Raw genomic sequence first — 20,466 nt, forward strand, 5'->3', positions numbered from 1 at the left:
TGTCACAGCATTGTTCCTTTGCTTTCCCTTTCGTGCCTGAACCCCTCTGTTTTGGACTGTACCTGAGCAGGGGGCTGCTCCTGGTTAAGGAGTAAACCCTGCCTGGATAAGGTCAGTCCCTGTGCCCCACCAAGCTGTTCCCTTGAGATCCTGCTACCCTCATCTACACCAGTTTTGGTGCTTGTAAGACACAAAGATGATTCAGTCTTGTTAAAGGTAACATCTCTTTTTAGATTTTTCCCCCCCAGGTCCTGGTATTTCTGTCAGTTCAGTGTGTGGATTTTGTCCAGATGGGAGATAAAGAGTGGAACTAGCTTTCAAGAGATTGGTTTCTGGGAAGTTTCATGAGAATAGGTGTCTGAGGTTGAGCCCTCAGAGTGTGTACATATGCCATAAAGGGAAAGACACAGAGGTCTCTTGCCATGGGCACAAGGGCATGAGGGAACCAGACAGTTAACACAGTATGGACAAGGGAAAACCAATACTCAAAAGTGTAGAAAACATTCTGCAGGACAGTAGAAGAACAAACTACAGTGCAAAGAGCCATAGGGAACTACTGCAAATGGAGTGAGTTGTTTACTTTGTGAACACCCTCATCCCAAATGTGGGAGGATTCAGGTTGCTATGTGGAATCCCTGTGTTGCTACTGCTATGGCTAGAGGATTGCTACTGCTGCTGCAAAACACAGATGTGATGTAGAGAAACAGAGCAAAAGGGAGATGTCTGGGGAGCCGAGGTTCCAGTGAAATGATTCCTCTGCATAACTGAGAGACGAAGGCATCCCTAGCACTAAGAGCCCAATATCCCAGTTATTCATGTGATACGAAGAGACAGCTCTGCACAACGCCTCAGAGAAGAAATCCCCTCCCAGGAACACTCTGAGGTCCTGATTTAGCACAGACTTAAAAATGCATTTGAGTCTCACTATCTGGAGTGACGCTCACTCGTGTGCGTTCGCCGCGGCTTTCAGAGCCTGCACCAGGGCACAGCTACACAGAGGAGAGAGCAAACATAGGCACAACACAGTTACTGAGGCTGCAGATGCAGCCTGCCTGACAGCCTTCCCTTTAGTGGCTATCCCTTTGCTACACACAGCGTGGGGAGACCTTTCTGGTAGGGTATCATGTGCTGCAGGCTGAAAGAGCCTAGACATTGGCAAGGGTGAGATGATCACCCTCGTGCAGGAGGTTTCTGCTGAGTCTCTTCCTTGGCTCTACTCTTGGGAAAATTTTTTTCCAGCAGGCTATCAGGTACACTGTGAGAGAGGAGAGAGAGTTGAACCCTCTGCCTCCTAATACTGTGAAATTGGTGAGAAAAGACAGAAAGAATATATAGAGCAGAAGAAAGAGGAGTGACAGGAGTATATCTACACAGCTCAGCGATTAGAGAGCACACCTTTGAGTGGGAAAGTTAATGCATTTGCCTTTTATCCAATGCTGATTTCATGCAAAATACATTCAGAGATTTATTTTTTTAAAGAGTGAAAGAGAGGTTGGTCTATTCTTGAAGAACATACCGTATGTGCATGGTTACAAAATAAGGAAAAAATGTTTTATGAAATTATTATAGAAAAGAGTATGATTAGACAGGCAGAGAAAGACAGAAAGAGGCAGACAGGCAGAAATATAAACGAAAAAGCCGGGGAGCTTGCTAGCTCTTAGGAAAGCTGAGTATTAATAGAAATTATTGTGTAAAGTAGTAGTCGTGTAGAACAATAGATTAGGGAGAAAGAACCCTTAGGTTGTCACTGGGAAGGAAAGGCAACGCAAGTTCAGGATGCAGCGATGCATCTAAAGGATGGCTGAGTGGGTTAATAATGTCACAGTGACATAATCAAATTAGTAATGCTATCTTGGCGATGTGGTCTAGTCTATCAAGGCATTTACCTGGTTACATTGTTCAAAACAATGCCATTCTAGAGGCAGAGGAGTCCAGATGTCCTGCCCATCCCGCGCGGGCACACGCCATCCCCTCTTACGTAAACGCTCACTGCAGGGACAGGGAGTTAATGGGGCAGAAATCTCTGCCCAGCTCTCTCCTCTCTCCCTGCCTCCAAGCCCTGTGCCCTGGACCCCAGCCTCCAGCAGCTTGCTGGGGCAGAGGTTTGGGGCCTTGCTGGCACAGCAGCACGATGCCCTCCCTGAAACAGCTCTGCAAAGCAGGGCTGGCAGCAGGGAAGGGGCACCAGCCTCCAGGCATGGGTGAAGCCCAGGTGAGGGGAATGAGTGTCCCTGAAGTCCCTCCTAGAGGGAAAAGATTTGAAGTAGTATAAAACATCTCCTCCTCTCTGATTCATACTAAGCAGCACAGCCTCACTAGGGCAGCTCTCCCCCTTTTCTTTCCCCATCTTCTTCTGTGATTCTCTGACTAACAACTGCTGTGTGGCTTCCAGCCTAAAAGAAAGGTAGCCTGATGGAGCTAAGATGAATCTAACTAGTCAGGGGAAGGAGATAGGAATAAGGGGATAAGGACTGATCTTAAATACTGTGTCACACTTGTGACACCCGAAAGATGAAGCAGAAGAAATGGTCTAGGGATGGATGGGAGGGTTGAATGAATTTCACAAGTGTGGGTATGTCCAGGCTGGAAATTTTTATAGGGAAAGGAGAAGGAAAGATAGATCTTAAAAGGACAGTGGCTGGTGAGAGGGGGAGTATTTTACAGTTTCAAATATCTCATTTGGGCTACTGCTTTATAAGAAGAAATTCCCATGTCTCACTTTGGTCAGACTGATATTAAAATGTGCTTCTATTTACATAGTTATCTTATATAGAGATGTTTCATTTAAATACATATATATGATGTATATATGTATGTACAGGTATATGGAAAAAAAAAAAGAGCGTCAATAATTGTGAGGGTCTTTTCTTCAAATTTCCACAAACTAGAAAGGACCATAAAGGCCACTGATATCTGTGTGAGAAAAGGCTGGCCCCAGCCCCCTCCATCTGCTCTTCCCTTCCAGGGCAGCAGGAGGAAAAGCAAAGAAATGCAATTCTCCCTGTTCCACTTCAGTGAGGAAGAAGCAGCACAAAGAGTCCCTGTGTCTGTCAGCAGGATTCAGAGGTGGGCACGGGTCTCTTGGAGAAGGAAATAGAAAATAAAATCAAATTAGGCTTAATCCGAAAAGCAAACGTTTGCTGGGACAAAGCCACCACAGGGATTGTCATTTCACAAATTGTATTAATCTGGGCAAATAGTGCTTCAGAAACAGTAACCGTGGTGTTTATGTTTAGTTCCCCTTCCTGACCTTATCTTGCCTCCCTTGCTCTCCCTTAATATGGGCCAAACCCTTATCACTTTGCACCAAAGGCCTTTCCCTCCACAGGGCAATCATGCAAACCTGGAATTTGTGCACGAATCCGATAAGGAAAAACGATGACTGAAATGTGACTTTTTCCCCCTCCCCCCTTTAATTTAACAAGTAGGGGTAGAGATTATCATCACATGATGACAAAACGGGGCACCCAGATCCCCGTGGAGCAGTTCCTGCAGTTTGTAGAGGCCGTGTGTTGGTAAGTAGGATTGTGCCATCGCACTCTGCATCCCAGGTCCAGATAAATGTGCAAGGCTGAGCAGGTAGAGGGAGGCTTGGAAAACTAGACCATACATAAGTGAAACACTGTAAGCAGGAAAGAGCAAGGAAATAATTATAACCAGGCTTGCAACACTTCCTACGCTCCTTTTAGGTCCAGCCAACACATTGGCCACCTGTTTGCCATGCAAGATGATTTGCTATAGCTGTAGTCTTTCATTTCAGAAGGGAAATGAGAGGACAGGTTTTAGGGTTTTTTCTGGAAGCTGATGGAGTCTCTCTCAATTTGCCTGCCTCGTTGTCTCTCTTTTGGCATCTGGACACCTACAAATCCAAGTTTATATCTATTTTACCATGAGGAAGCAGATATGGGAATATGGGTGGAGACAGCACAGATACCATAAAAGAAAATCAGCAGTTTTTCCCTAATAATTAGTCACTCAAAATGATGCTGAAAAAAGAAATTTTTGGCTTGTTATGATAAAAAAAATAAAAATCTACCAACCCTGCTAATGCACTGGGGAGGTGGGAACAATTTTTTCTTAATTTCAAAGCCACTAAATATCATGGTTTTAACATTTCAACTCGATCTCTAAAGCTATTGAGTTCCTATTCTGATTAAGAGAAGCTGTGAACAAAAGAGCAGAGAGTGTGTGGGGGAAGGAGGTAAAAGAATAAAAACTAGCAAAGTGAAAAATCAGGCAGAGTGGAAAATATATTGAAACTGTGAAAAAAAAACCCAAAAAAAACCAACTCCAGAAGTGAGGAAAGAGTAAAAAGTTACAGCACAGAAAAAAGCTACCAACCATGTCTACCCAACAGTTCCCCCTAATCTTATCTGTCATGTTAATTACCAGATTTAGGTGCTTGTACCAGAGAGGAGGATGTGTGTGAGTTGTGAGCTCATGTGCAGGGCTTCTGACAACTCACACACACAACCTGCTGATTTCCCCCTTTAGCTAGAGGAAAGATTTCTTTCTTTCTTTCTTTCTTTTTTCAATTGAATCACCATCAGAATGAGTTGAATTACAGGAAAGACAAGGTTAGGCAGCTTTTGAGAAATCCAATAAAAAAAAAAATCCAGAGGAATCCCCAAACCCCAGAACTGCAGGAAATGTGCTAGTTCCTGTGTATTACATGGTTTCCTTCCCAACATATTAATGTCCAATACCCAGAAATATGCAATGGCATGTGCTGCTTTACCTTTTCTTCCTAAGGATTTCACCCAGCCTGCAGCTCTGTGCAATCTTCTGCATCCCTCTGGAGTTGCACCGAGTTTTGCACTCACAATTACCCCCTCTGCACCACAGTAATTACTATTTTTTTTGTTTAAACGGCACTTTAGGATGTAAATGTAGCTTAAGCCAGGGAAGGTGTGCATAGGGCAGCTGATGCTGGTTTAGTAATGCAGTGAGGTAGCACCAGCTCTAGTGACAACTACTCATTAGCAGCTAATCCAATCGCTCCCGCTAATCCAATCGACTGGAGGAGCTGGAGTCATCCTTTTCCAAGAGTGGTCATCTTGCTCTCTCAGAAATCCCAGGAAGTTAAGGGAGGATTTAAGGCACACCGAGCTGGCTGAGTGCACCCAGCAAGTTCAGTCCCAGCACTGGGGGATATCTCCTGCAAACTGGCCTTGAATTTGAGAGGCAAAACAGCAACAAGCTGAGGGTCAAGGTGCCCCACAGAACCTCTGTGAAATATCACAAAGAAGCTTCTCACTAGCTCGCTCTGACTGCTGGGGGCTGGAGCCTGGCTGGGAGCAGGACAATGAGATGGAAAGGGTTAACACACCGCTATCCCCTCCCCGGGGCCCCCACTCCAGCAAATTGCAATCCAGCCCTGAAAATTTTCAGCAGCCGCATCGATATCATTCCACTGTGCCTTCATTACCTCCTGATCTCTAAATAAGGGCCAGCTGGGCTCAGAAAACATTATGTGGTGCTGTTACGACTGACATAAACCACCAAAGTGGCATTTTGCAGATGAGAAGAACGAGCAAAAGCCCCGCAAAATCCTCTGCAGTTGGGTTTAAACGAGGGCTGTAACTTCTTACACATGTCCTGCTCCCAGTCTACAGGAAGAGACTGATTAATCCAGCATGTGTTAGGCTAGAATATTGCATTACTGGAAGCAAAGAAACCCCTTAATCATATTGCTGGTTATGCCAGAGGTCTGTTTTCTCTCAAATGCATCACATTAAGAGCCATCCCTGGGCTACAGCACCATCCTAGGCTATTTTTCAGGTTGCAGCACTACATACAGGCTTTTCCATTCTGGCTTTGTCTAAGGGGGTGACCAGCTGCATTGTGGTTGACCTTGAGACAACCATGAGCAGCGAGGAAGTTTTGGAGAGAAGGCAAAAGTGGTATTTTATTATAACTTCCTGTCTCCAAGAGAAAAACAAAGAATCTGTAAAGAAGAGCCTTGCTCCTAGTCTTCCTCTGCTGCTTGCTCCAAAATCATGGCTGTTTTTGGACCCACACATGGGATGGGAAGCAGCCCTCTGTCCCTCTTCTCTTCTACTCTGCTTTTCTATGTGGACATGAAGAAAGAATTCCACAGGGAGAATTTCTGTCTGCACCTTCAGGCTCTTTTCGAGGGCACAGTTCAATCCTAGCTTACAGAACATCCCTACAGCCTCTTTCTTTCCCAGTGTAAAGGCTGGTCATTCATGGGAGGAAAACAAACTCTCCAAGACCATATTCACTTGGGAGATCTGGAGCTTTGGGAATCTGTAAGTCTCCCCTAGGGCCATTATAGGAGTGTTTAGGGAAATAAAGAAACTGTCTTGTTGACACAGTCCCACCCTAGGAAGCCCAGGGGAGCACATGGGAAATAGACAGGTCTTGTGTGATGACACAGAATGCTCCTGATCCCAGTCCCTTCTCCCAAAACACCTGTGGAAAAGACACTTCTCTGTGCTTCTGATACTACAGGGAAGTTCTTGCTCTTTGTTTACATCACAGTAGTTGAGGTTCATGCACTTATGACTGGCCTCCTGTAAAAGCAGAATGTACACACTCCCCACCCCCTCCAAAATCCTGTTGTTTCCCAGCTAGATCAGTTTCAGAGATCCAACAACCAAATAAAAGAAAAAACAAAAACAAACAAACAAACAAACAAAAAAAAAACCCAAACAAAAACCCAAAACAAAACAAAACAACAACAACAACAAAAAGAAAAAGCCAGCCAAAACATCTCCTGCATGGGAAGTCCTGGCAGCAGCTTCAACCATTACAAGATCCATGACGATAAATGATGTCCTGCAAAGCATGAAGCTAAGCAGAAATATCTTTGGGGATGGCTGGTTTTTGCACTCAACCCCAGGGAGGAGGAGGCAACAGAAGGAGAAGAGCCTCTGTTTGTACAAGCCACTTTGGACTTTCCCTTTGAACAGGGCACAGGGGCACTGAGTCTTACAGCCTTTTTAATAGGAGCATCTGCTCCTGTTCCCATCCCAGCTGGATGGCAGCTCTGAGTGTTTGCTGTTAGGAGCTGTGCCATGTGTCACGAGCAGGGGTGTATCCTGGGCAGGGAGCACATGCACATCTTGGAGGCCTTTACACCATGGCAGCAGGTCCATTTGTTTGGCCTGGGCATTTGCTTGGGGGCAGCAGCTGCATTTTCCATCTACTCTGGAATTTCCAAATGGTAAAGCCCCCAAGGGTGGTTGTCATTAACAGGGTAATGTGTGTGCAAGACAGGCTATGGTGGGAAAGAGCTTCATGGGGGGCTTACACTTCCTCTTGTTTTATTTTACTTTATTTTATTTTATTTCTTTCACTGACATCTGGAAATGAAAGCTATCTCACTTCCACAGACCCTCTGAGCTAAGGCCATCTGTGGGACCATCTTTTCCTCCCCCTCAGTGATGACCTGCCCTGCAGGAGGTTGATGGTGATGGAGAGGGAGTATAGGAAAAGTCACAGGGATGTCCACATGGTCAGTAGCAAATTTGCCAAAATGGGATTTCTATTTCATAGGCTTGTTACACAGCTCTTAACACTTTGATAGGTGTTCACAGGGATAGAAATGCAGAACAACCCTATTTATTTGCACTGTGTTCTCCTTATTCCATCTATGTATTTTTCCTGCAGAAATGTCTGTAAAATGCTCACATTTATAGGGTGAGTGGAGGCAGATGAAGCAGTTCACCCTATCCTACCCTTTGTAAAGGATTCAGAAGCCCCATGGAGACCTGCAGCAGTCTCCTCTGCCCATCAGCAGCAAATTTAACTGCCCCATCTGCCGCCCCAGCCCTCCAACAGAACAGAAAGTGGGCCAGCCCTTACAGCTGAAGGACAGACCATACACAAACTACCATATGCAGTGGCTATGGCAGGGTTTAGTCCAAATGACTGCAACAGCAGCCCCAGCACCACCAGCCCCTGAATTTGAAGTAAGAGCTTGCACAGAATGGGGAAGTTTCCGCTTAGTAAAGAAACCTTTGCCTGAGAAAGCTTACTATGAGGTTTGTAAAAGGAGGCTGCATTGATTCAAGCTGGGTGTTAATAATAAACCCAGAGAGCTGCAGCACTGGCTCCCCGCCACCCACCCTGGCGAACCCGGCTGAACCGAGCAGACGCACACACAAGACAAACTCTGTGGGCTGGATACACAACAAGGTACTGTTGTCCCATCTGTAGCAGTGTACATGCCAGTGGATATCAGCCTAACACAAGGCGAGGAGATGCACAGGGAAGCAGTTGCTTCCCTCCTTCCTTCCCACCTTTTTTTTTTTTTTCTCTGAGCCGGGGAGGTAGTCTGGAAGCCAGTGCCGTGTCCACGGCGCTCCCAGTAGATTACAGCAAACAGAAGAGGATGCTCAGCACACACTCTGGTTGTGCTGTGACACAGGGGCAGACGTTTGGGGACTGATGTAAGCACTACCTGTGATTCAGACACCCCAAATTGCCCACAGGACACCGGAAAGCTGGGCTCCCACAGTTTAAACACCAGGAGAACATTTCCACAGAGAGCCACCAGCACCCATTCCAGAGCCAACACCCCTGCAAGTATGAAATTTGCTGGACATGACCTGGTTAGTGTCTCAGAGGCCTAATTGGCATCCTCTGCCATCGGTCTGGCCCTGGCTGCCAGGAGAGAGTAAAGTGTCTCCTCCTCTCACAGATGGGATGGGGGAAGGGGTGACCACCGCGTGTCTGCATGTCGGTGTCAGGGGATGGCAACAAAGGATGTCAGCAACGTGGTGCTGCCAAGGGGCTTGCATATTTGGCTTATAACCTGATGAGTACAAGGCAGGTGGCAGAGTCTATGTCATGCCCTGTGGGGGGTGGAGAGGGAAGGGAAAGAAAGGAGGAAAAAATAAGACTGGTGCAGATGGGAAGTGCCAGCTCTCCCCGCTGGAACGGAGCTGTTCGATTGGGAAACTCAGCCAGACTAACTTAAAAGGACCAGGATGGGAGAAAACAGAACTGGACAGCATCATCAGATGCCTCCTCATCCTTTCCTGCAATCTACCTCATTGCTATTTTAAAAGCCTCATTTTGATAGAAAATTAAATTAAAACTCCCACAATTTTAAAAAATGGAGAACAAGCTTAATCTCAGAGATTTCAAGTAAGTATGTGACATGGGCGTGTGTGAAAGAAGGAAGGGAGAAAGAGAGAGAAAAAGATTAAAAAAAAAAAAACAACCTAGAAAAAAACTTCTTGGAACAAAACACACACGAGGTAATGCCAAAAACTTGAGAAGGAGAGTGGTTACACACTAATTTAATTCTCTAATCCCCCTACTCCTGTCACTGTTTACTCACTGATAAATGTGCAGTAGCTTCAGCAAGACAGCCACATTTGCAGAAACTGACAGCCTGACTCAGAGACTATTTACCTAAAGACCATGAATATTAAAACAGGTTTCCAAAAGGCCCCCGTCTTGAAGGAGAAGATTAGCATGGGGCCTCTTGCTGACAGACTCTTCCCTCTCCACCCCTCCTTCCCCCACTCCGTGATGCATCTCTTGTTCAAACACTTGAGAAGTATCACCTAGCTGAAGAACTGAAATATTGGAACAATGCCCTAGAGCTGAGCATTCGGTTTGAGCCTGACAGCAAAAGCACCCATCCATCCAAGAGGAAAGTTGGGGTTAGATTTTTGGGGTGGGTGTCCCTGTTGGTTGTTTTTTTCTATTCCCCCCCCCCCCCTCACTTTTAAATAACTGTTTGAAAACAAAAATAAAACCCGTATCATTTTCTGCTATTTCCCCCCCCCTCCTTTTGGAAGGTGAAGTATGAGCACAGAGTCCTTTAATAGAATTAGAAAGGCAACAAAATTATATTCCAAAGTCATGATCTTTAAACGAGTTTGACTCTGTCTCCTATAATGGTACACAGAATACACCAGAAAGATAGGAAAAGAGTAAAATAAAACTAGAAAGGGCAGAGAAAAAGATGGCTTTAAAGATCAGAGGGAAAGCATAGTTTCTATACAATGGAGATGAAATGGTCTAGTTACCTTAACAGAAATGACAAGACAGCATGGAAATCAAATTAATTTATATTAAAAAAAGTAAAATATCAAAATGATTTTTTAACGGACAGTTAAAATTCACTTATTGTAATAAGTGAATATATTTAGAATCAAAGAATTATAGCTTATTTATGCCATATATATTTTACTGAAGGAACCCTTTGCCACAGTATCTTCTGGGACTAAAATTATAACAAGATTCAACAAAACCATAAGTAATTTCTGAAAACAATGCAAAAATTGCTTCTAATTCTGTGACAGCTTAGAAGACTTTAAGGTAAATTAGCCCTATTCTACTTGGTGATGGATCTGGAAGCACAATTTATTTGCACTGATTTATATTTCTCTCTTCATATTCGACGGGGTGTGAGGGACACTCCCTTTCCAGGGTGAAACACAGAAACAAGGTGTGCAGGCACAGGCTGGGGGAACACTGAGTGTGACTGCCAGCCCCTGCTAACACATCTCTGAGTGCCTGGCACAGCCTGGGGAAAGCAGGGACACCACATCCCTTACCCTGGGTGACAACACTGCACCTGTCCTGATACACACCTCTGCTTGTCCCTGGGAGCTGGTGAATATCCTGGCTCTGGAGACAATGACATCCAGGCTCCCTTTCAGCCGCTGAACTATTCAGACAGAATTAAGAGTTCATGATTTCCCAGCCTCTCAAGTGACTCCAAGGTCTCCTGATGTAGTTGCTCATCTGGCATGGAAAGGCACAGCCCTGTTGAAGTCAGTGGAATTATTCTGTTGGGGTTTTTTATCCCCACCTGAGGATCAGGTGTTTCACTGCAAGCCTTTGGGAGCACTACTGACAACTGCATAATGGACAATGCTAGCACAAGGACGAGCATATTTGGCTTTGAGGGAAAAGGGCAGCCAGCATCCCTGGATACCTTCCTAAGTGCAACCAGGCAGTCCATGCCTGGAAAACTACTGCCAGTGAGGCTGCCCCTCAGCTTTGCCTTTAGCAAATAAACAGACTTCAGTAGAGCAGTGCCAGAGGCTGCTTGGTCAGAAAAGATATGCAGACACCTTGTGACTGAGTGTGTGAAAGGGTTAAACCATGAGGCCACCTGGCACACAGCCCTTCCCTGACCAACATCAGGCTTCTGCCTCCACAGCAGTTCCAGAAACAGCCACAGCCCCTCCAATATTCATGGTTCTCAGTTGCCACGAGGCTAAAATTACATCTACCCAGAGGCAGATGAAGCCTCCTTGTGAGCATACTGAAAGCTTCCCTAAAGCCTGTTCAGAGGGGGTGGGGTAAGGCAGGAGACAAAGTGAATGGAAATCTTTCCTAACACAGATGGAAATCGTTGATGAATATTTTTTGCAGGCTGGATTTGGTATCTTGCTTAAAAGAAGAGTTTAATTATAACCAGAGCTACTATAATGAACAGGCAAAAGTGGGATATTAGGAGAGCTTCCTGGAACTGGAAATTTAGCATGGGAATGCAGATGAAATGCAAGTCATTCCAGTTTCAGAATCTGGCCCCAGGACAGAGTGGCTTCTTCAGCTTCTCTTTGGAGAACCTGTCTCTACAAAACCTCCTCCTATCACCTGAATTCACACTTCTTTCTTTGGCAATCACAGGCTTTAAGTATAAGCTTGGAAGCTCTATCATGACTCTAAGCATATACTTACACAGTATATGCTTACTTTAAAGGCAAATTTTAGTCCATGCTCAAAGCTTAAATAAAAAATGTTATGAAGCTTAAAAGTGTATCTTGATGACCTCACCAGAAAACGTTTTGCTTTCTGGTATAACTTAAACAAAAGAGGTTTTTGGACACCCTATGTCTTTGTGTTTGCCAGAACCTTGGAGTGGGTTAATGTAGGGAGGCGTCCCTCCATGCTACATTTGTTTTTTAAATGCTTCTTCCAAGCATTCACTTTTAGATCATATTGAACAGATGGGTCTTGGGTATGTCTCTCCCAAGGAGGCTGAACAGGTATGATTTTCTCTATTGATTGATAGCTTATTGTGAACCTAATTATTTGGGAAGATCTTGTCTGTGTGTTGTTTTCTCTCCATTAGATACATATGTGGGTATCCACATGTGGAATTACAGCATCCTGGAAGTATAGGCAACATCCCCTTGATTTGAGAGCATCCTGCAGTTTTTGTGAAGTAGAGACATGCCTGGATTCCCAAAGGCTGGAAAAATCCACTCTAAGTCCCTGACCAGGTGACTCATCCATCTCACTTGCAGAGGGTGCTCTCCTGTTGTGTGCCCCATTTTGGCAATTTCACTCCTGCCCAGTGAATCTGTGTGCCCTGCCACAGACTGAACTGCTGTGGGCTGTGGGGTGTGTGCCTGTGCCTGTGTGTGTGTGAGACCCCACAGAACCCCTGCAAGCTGATGCATCCCCCAGCCTGACTCCTTGCGTGGAGGAGCGCCTGTGTTGGCCAGAAATGGTGCTGTGCACAGGCTGTTGCTCTTGTGATGTGCCTCAGCAGAGCAATCACACATCCCTCTGTGCATTTGTGTGCCCCTCAGGCACTTCTGTACCCCTGATCCATGATAAAGCCCCATGCATAAAAATTAACACACTGGGAAGGGAGAAACTTAAGTGATCTGAAAAGGCATAAAGGTCCCTGCCTTTCATTTAGATATTTTATGCCCAGTATAAGGAAAGAAGATTAGGGTCCTAAAGAAGAATTTAAACACATAAACATTTTCATGGGTGTGGGAGGCTGTCAAAGAACATACCACCAAGACTCTGAGGAAATAGTTTCTGCTTTAACACCTGCAACCACGCACTCATCACCCAGTAGACATGCAGACAGTCCTCCTCATCCCTCTCCCTTCCTTCATCTATGGCAAAACCACACTATTCAAACTTTTCCACTATCAGTAAGAGAAGCTGCCATTTACACATTTACAGAGCAGCAGACACAACACCAGTTTAATGATGTAAGGAGGGAAAGGAATAAGGAGCAATCCATATATAATATATACACATATATTTTAAATACTCGGCAGGAGAGACTCTGCTGTCAATTTAGTTTATTGAGAAACAGCTAAATATTAAAGAGAGATGGGGCTGATGGAATTGGATGGAAAGTTATATCTCTGAATCTATTGGTAATCACCTGTGTCTCTGCTTCTTTTCTCATAATACCTGCAGAGACATGACATACTGCTAGCTACCCCCAGAGCATCTTATAAAGAATGCAAGGGTTTTTCCAGCCTCTGGCACTCAGGTGGTGTTGGACTGGAGCACGTCAGCCCTGTTAAAGAGCAGGGAGCTCAGACCAACCACTTCCAGTGTTTGCACAGAGCAGAAATATGCAATGGCTACTCCATGGGAGGGATCACAGTGTCAGCAGCCTGGTCTGGCTGCCCTGTGTGGCTATCACAGACCTTTAAACCTCTCCCTCTTGCCTGATGATCCATGCTTGCTCCTTGCAGCCTGCACTGAGACAAACCCCAGGCTCCTGTGCCTCCCAAGCTCTCCACGTGTGCGCACCACGTGCGTTTCTGTGCCTGCGCCCGCCCTTCCCTATCCTTTCATAACAGCTCCAGATGGGTGTGATTAAAAACACACAGGCCTTACACACCTTCTGTGGGAAGTAGTTTTCAGCAAATTTCCCCAAATTATTTTAATTTTACAGGTAGGCAGGGGGAAAGTGAATAACACAAGCCACGCAGCATCCCCAGTGGAAAAAAAAGGAAGAAAGGAACAGAATGCAGATTTGCCTCTTGTATTTTTCTTCTACTTTCTAGGCAACAGTGTCCTGTAATACTGGTATTATAGGTATTACTGATATTTTAAAAATCAGACACAGCAGGGGAGTTGAGAAAAAGACTGAGAGACTTTCTGAGATTTTTTTTTTGACTCATACATATTCTCACTCAGTATTATTTTTTGAGTAGGTACTGGTTATTTTTTTAAAGAGCTATTCACAAAGATGCATGGGAATGGCATTTCTTGGACTTGGAGGAACATTCCTTGATGATATTCGTCATCAAGGCAAAACATTCAATACCCTGTTGTAGTGGAAGATTTTGATCAGACAAGGAGTTTAGCTGCCAGTATGGGTACTAGGTTTTGGACCTTAGTTCAATTCTTTGCTCTTCCTAGTCTGCTTGTCCTGTCCCTTGTCCTGTCTCACAACTGACCCTTGAGTTAGTATTTTCCTGATTTTCCACAGTTTTTGAGGCTGTTGGTCAAGCAGTGATCAAGAGGCACTCACAGCCTGGCCCAGGGAATACAAGCACCTAGGCAAGCAGATAAATTGTTTGTGTTCTCTGCCTAGAAGAGCATAACTTTTGCAGTTGTGTGTTTCCAGTAGGAGCATTGGTAATTATGAATTCAGCCAGTCACTGCACTGTGCATATTCCAGAGCGGTTCATGGAGAAATCATTGTCTGTGAAAAATGATTCTTCTATGCAACAGGCATAAAAATTGAGTGCAAACTGGCCATGAACAGGCAGAACAAATTCAATTCAGGAGTCAGAGGGCTATTGTGTCCTCCACAATGGTCTGTTGCCACAGAGCTCTGCATAGGCACTAGGGAGAGATGTAGGAAATTTCAACTTAATTTTCAAACTATTTTAGTTTGCTTTCCTAAATAAATGAAGGATTTTGTGATTATTCTGTATCTTAATGTCTACATCTCTCTCTTTTTCTCTTCCCTGAATAACTTTGAACCAATGGACACAGGAGGTTTCATTTGCAGCTTTATAGACATGAGAGAAAGTAATCACAAGAAGCTGCAAGAAAATAGTTTCTGCTGTTTTTTCATTTTTCGAGGAATTTGTGTTTTTGAAAAAAAGCTTTCCTGGAAAAGTGCAGGTGTTTCTGAATATTGAACCCTCTCACCATTAAATGCATAGTGAATAAATTGAGATTCTTGTTTGAAGAAAGTTCTAAGCTAAGACAGCTTCTATTTGTGATGTACCTGGTCCATGTAGGACTGATCAGAATTCCTCCAGCTCTTTGTCAATTGGAGGACCAAGTGTTGTTACTCCTTCAGTCTCCTATTTCTTAGACAGGTATTGAGGGGTCTGAAAGACAATACACTCTGAGCTCAGGCTTTGGAATCAAAGGGGCTTCAACTCATCAGAAAACCACCAGCTAGATATTCCTGTCTGCTGCTCTGTTGCTAGTTAGTGAAATAATCAGCCTGGCTCTGCAAACTCACTGAGTAATTTAAGGGCAATTTTACAGTCATTCTCGTGACAGACTTAGGTATCCCTATGTCACTTCAGTCCTTAAGGCTGGTATAAATAACAGCAGCCTTCACCCTGCTGTAACTTTTGTGGAGGAGCAGCTTCAGTGAATGCCTGGTGTAAAGAAATTACAGAGCCCATCTCCTCCCTCTCTCTGTGTACACTTCACTGACAGACCAATCCTGACCTTGCAGCAGAACAGCCCAGTAGGTGAAGAACCAGCATGGGACTGAGCTGTGGATAAGTCATTAGCCATTTTCAGCTGCAAGCTCATTAATTTCCATAGGTGCCTAAAAATTTCCAGGATCCGGATTTCTGTGCATCTGTGCATTCTGTGGTTTGCTGCCCACCACAGAGGAGGAAAACACACTGGTCTGTTCACAGGAGGTTGGATTTCAGCAGAGTTCCCATCCTCTAATGCCTTGACACTACAGAAACATCAGTGCTGCTGGTAGCCATGCATGTGCATCCTTCTAGATCCTCCCCTTGCTCCATAGTGAAAAATAAAGCCAGGGCAGAGGAGACTAGACTCAATTCTTCACTGGAGTAAGTTGAGGTAGTCTCATGAGCTACCATTTTACACCTGCCTGGCTCTGGAGTACATGATGAACTGTGCAAGCTGGGTATTCCTCCACACTTCTAGGAAAAGCAGTCAAGCAAGAATTCAGATTAAGAGAAGAGTGCACAAATGTTTTCTTAATAATAATTAATACATGATTAATAGGAACAGATTTTGAAAATAAATGATTATAAGATGTCTCTATAGCATGCCACCAGGATGATGGGGATAAATGATGCCGAGACACCTGAAAGTTGAGAGCCCATTACTAAGCATTTATAAATGGGAATGCATAAAAATATTTATCCACGTCTTTCTGAAACATGCTCTAATGTGCCTTCAAGCAATTTATCAGCTAAAAAGCAATTTTCATTAATCACTTATTAATTATTAATAAAGTGTTTGTAAGTGTCACCTTAATTTAAAGTGCTTCTGAGTCAAGGTGCACTTCCCAACTTTCCTTCTCAAAGGAGATCTTTTCTCCCAGTCCAGAGTCCTTCAGACTCAAGTGACCTTGATGCATCCTTCTTCACCCAGCCCACTCTTGGCCTCCACAACTGTTAGGCTTGCAAATGGGACGAAGTCATGTTTCTGGAAACCACAATTTGTCATTTCAGAAGGAAAGTTGATCAGATCCTCTCTCCCCACTCGCAAAGCTGGATGCCCAGACCTGGGAACGCAGCATTCAAATGTTTCAATTTATCATTACAGTGGAACCCTGAAGAGATCACATCTGCTAAGACCATAAATTGGACAAGATCCCACTTCAGAAGGAGCAGGCTCAGCTCGATATTCCCATTCTTGAACAAGGGACCAATTAGGCAGGCTTATTTACCTGCCATAAAATGAGATGTTAGCCAGTGGGAGAAGTCACTTAAGGACAACAACAACAAAAATCTTCCTGATCTCTCTGTTAGAAATGGCCAGCTTAAAATCCTGCATCTCTCTACATTCTCACTTCAGCTTGTATGTCCTCTGTTCCTCCTCTTTCTTCATTCCTCCTTTAAGTTAGTCCTTGCCTCTCTGTATTTTCCCTTTTGTCTTAGTCATTTTATCATTTTCTCTCCCTTCTGTCTCTTTCTTTCATTTCACTCTCCTTGTACTTAACTTTTCCTCCTCTTCTGTTGCTCTTTTTTTCTTTTCTTTTCTTTTTTTTTTTCTAACACATACACACACTGAGATAAGATTTAATTTAGGGCTTTTCTACTGAACTAGCAATCAAAAAGGTCTTACATCTTGAAACAGGACCTGGCCTACAAAATGAGCAAATTGCTCACACCTCCTTCCCTTCATAAGGTTTTACAGTGAGGATTGGATCCTCCTCTTGCCAAAAACAGGATTCAGGCCGCAAGAGACACTAAGAGGGAAATCTTCAGGCTTAAAAAAGTGATATTTTCTGCCTCTCCTCATAACTTTAAATCTGCTTCTTCTCTAGATGGATAATGGTGTGCAAGCATCCAGAGTGGAAGCAGAGAGAAGCAGACACACATCTGTCAGGGATGGTCTGTGTACATTTATCCTGCCTCCGTGCTGGGGATGGATGAGATGACCTCTTGAGGTCCCTTCCAGATGGACTCGTCCATGAGTCCATGATTAATTGCCTTCATGATCTGCAGTTTATCTATCCAAAGAAATAAGCCTTAAAATGTCCTGCAAATACATATCCTGTGGGCTAGCTGAGGATATTGCACCTCCATTCTTGGAGTGTTGCACCCTAATTTAGACTCCACAGATGAGACATGTCCCTGCTGGTCCCTGCATAAAGGTATACCCAGCAAAGGAATTAAAGAATAAAGCTGATTTATCTCAGAGGAGAAAGAAAAGACAATGTAGGCTTTAAATGAAGAAGAAAATTTCTGTACTCTGCTTCCTCAGATGACAAAGACATGAAATAGTAACTAAATCTTGTTGAGGATTGCTGATAATCTATTACGGTTTCCCAGTTTTACTTTGCCACCAGTACATGCAGGATTAATCAGTGTCTGGGGCAGTGAGATATGGCATGGCAGAGAGCACCACCATCCCTGCCAGGGGGGAGCCACAGCTGAGATGACTGTGACCCCTTGTTTTCTTCAGTCAAAGGGTGTTCATTGCTGGCACTGAAGCAATGCTCATCCATGTGAGGATGATTTTCTCTAACATGTTCATCCATATAAGGATGGACATGGGGAAAGGCAGACATATTTTGCCAAAGTGGGCCAAATGAAGAAGAAATGAAAATAGTGAAAAGGAAAGGAATGATAACAAGGAAGGAGGGGGTTGGAGAGAAAGCTGAGTGTCTTAGGAAAGACAGATATGAAGGTGGGAACTTGTGCCTATCTGGAGATACAAACCTGAACATCTCCACCTGAACTACCAGATATCTCCAGATATCTGATTTTTTCCAGGTATTTATTTAACATTAGATTTATTTAACTTCAAATAATCTTTTTCTCTTAACAATCTGTTGTGAATCAGCACTATATAGACTGTTGCAACAATGGCATTTGTTCAGGTATAACCTGTTCAAAGAGAATTTAAGACATCTTCACTATGGCAGGGAAAGTTTGTGAGTAGAAGAGTGGGTCTTTCTGGAAAAGCTGGTCATGCAACACTAATTTACTGAAAAGGTTCCTGGTTAAGCAACACTGTGCTTAATAAAGATATTCAAGACTGATTGTGGCTTTTTTAGGTAGGTCAGATCTAGGATGTGAAGAGTTAATATTATCCTATCTTTTCGAGAATCATGACAAAAATAATAAAGGGAGTTGGTTTAGCATCACGCTTGTTGTCCCTTCTGAATTTTCAGAAGTTAAACTGAGTTAAAAGTCAGTAGGGATGAGATTCAACTCAGTAGACATAGATACCTGTACCTGTGTATATCTCACCTAGTCACCCTCAATTCCATTGCTAGACAAAAGAGAGAATTAGACACTTCCATGCACTTCAGCAATTTATTTCTTCCTAATATATGTATCTAAAACAGAGATAGGAGAATTTTATAAAAGAAAAAGAAATCTTATTTCATACATTGACTGTAATGGGAACTTATAGCAAACAGTTCAGAGAGATTTCTAAAGCTAGATCAGGTTTCAAATTTGTAAGTTACAAATAAAGGAAAAATATAGAAAATATTCTCCTTTTCTACACAGTTTATCAGGAAAACAGCGTCATTTTTATGATTCACTTTCTTTAAGAGCTATAGAGCAGATGTATGCTTTTAAACTGAGTATTTCCTGGCCATATGCAAACCCTTCAGCTTTCTATTTTTAATCTCATCTCTCCTGACCAATTTTTCATTACCTTTCTTATTTCTCTCGTTTTGCCTGTCTCCTTCCAACAATCTCACCACTTGTTTCTCTACTTCCTTTTAATCTTGAATACAAAGAGCAGGTTGATCCCAGCTCTGGCCCTGGAAATGTCAGGCTGAAAATGTTACTCTTGGAGTGATTTGCATGCATTACAAAGTGACAGGTGACAGGAGCACACAACCTCAGCTAATAGATGATTAATGATGTGATGTTGGCCAGCACTGTTGACTCGTTTTCCTGCTCTTCGGGAAACTTCAAAGGCAGCTGGCATTTCTGTTGCCTTGTGACAGGCTCATGGGTGAGTGTAATTGTTTAGTCCATATGTGCATGGCGTGGAAGGAACCGTGGGCATATTCATGGAGCACATTTTCCTCTGTGTGTGTGTGTGTGTGTGTGTGTGTGCATTTGCAGGGCTGTGTGCATGAGCTCCTGTGTGCTTCTGTGTGCATACCAGTTCCTCATATACAAACTGCCTGGTTCCTGCGAGTTGCTGAGAGCATCATTATCCAGCTACTATATTCTGAATAAAATACCATGGCCCATTTGGGGTTACAGTCTAAAGGAATGAGGGAAACTCACTGGAATTTTAATCTGGATGGAGAAAAATCAGCCCTAAAGTAAACAGTATGTTTGGAAAGGAGCCCAGTAAATAGCAATCAGAACAGGATTAGAAATAGGTCAAGGCTGTAAAGTTGGATCTTTTTTCACACCCTTTTTTTTTTCTTTTTTTCTCAGCAAAATTTGGGAGGGTTGAGGTCATTAAAGAGATTAAGGCTACTTCAGATTTCAAGCCCACCCAGACTTCAAGGCATAGCCTCACATCTGATGCATACATTATAAGTCTGGAGTTCAGCTAAAGAAGTATTTGGAGTTTTCTAGAAGAATATTCTTAGGCAGGATCCTCTCAACGAATATAGATGCCAATGTTTGGATTTAAAATCCTTGTACTAAGTAAAGGTGAAGGAAAATTCATTTCCTACTCCACACATGAGCACCTCCGCCTTCTGCCCTGGGTTTCCTATTCCCCAGCCCACTGTATTCATGAATCTCTTTCAAAGTTGCTCAGCATTAGTGGAAAAGCAAGGAAAGAAACTGTAGATGAGGGTCAGGTTTGCAGCTGTGAACAAGGATCAGCCAAATCAACCTCTTTTTTAAACAAAAAATGAGTTATCTGAATCAAAACCCTGCATCAAAATGTGCATTTTTTTTCTTCAGATGGAAAAGTCTGAAATTTGAGCATTCTTTAAACCAACAAATTTTTTGATAGCCAGTAAAGCATGAAGCTGCTGTGGCATAGAGCAAGGATGTAGGGAAAGTTTAAACCTTCCTTCTTCCAAAAGCTGTCACTTGGGGAAGCACAATGCAGATGTCAAAAGCTGAAAATGCATGTTCCTAAAACCAGAGA

General features: G+C 43.6%; 1 protein-coding gene across 10 annotated transcripts in view; it reads right to left on the reverse strand.

Annotated features, from left to right (window-relative positions):
* Positions 1-20,466, reverse strand: part of CELF4 (CUGBP Elav-like family member 4) — a 690,435-nt gene that overhangs the window by 346,005 nt on the left and 323,964 nt on the right. The gene's annotated exons all lie outside the window — the stretch shown is intronic.

This window comes from Erithacus rubecula (genome assembly GCF_903797595.1).
Source record: "Erithacus rubecula genome assembly, chromosome: Z".
NCBI lineage: Eukaryota > Metazoa > Chordata > Aves > Passeriformes > Muscicapidae > Erithacus > Erithacus rubecula.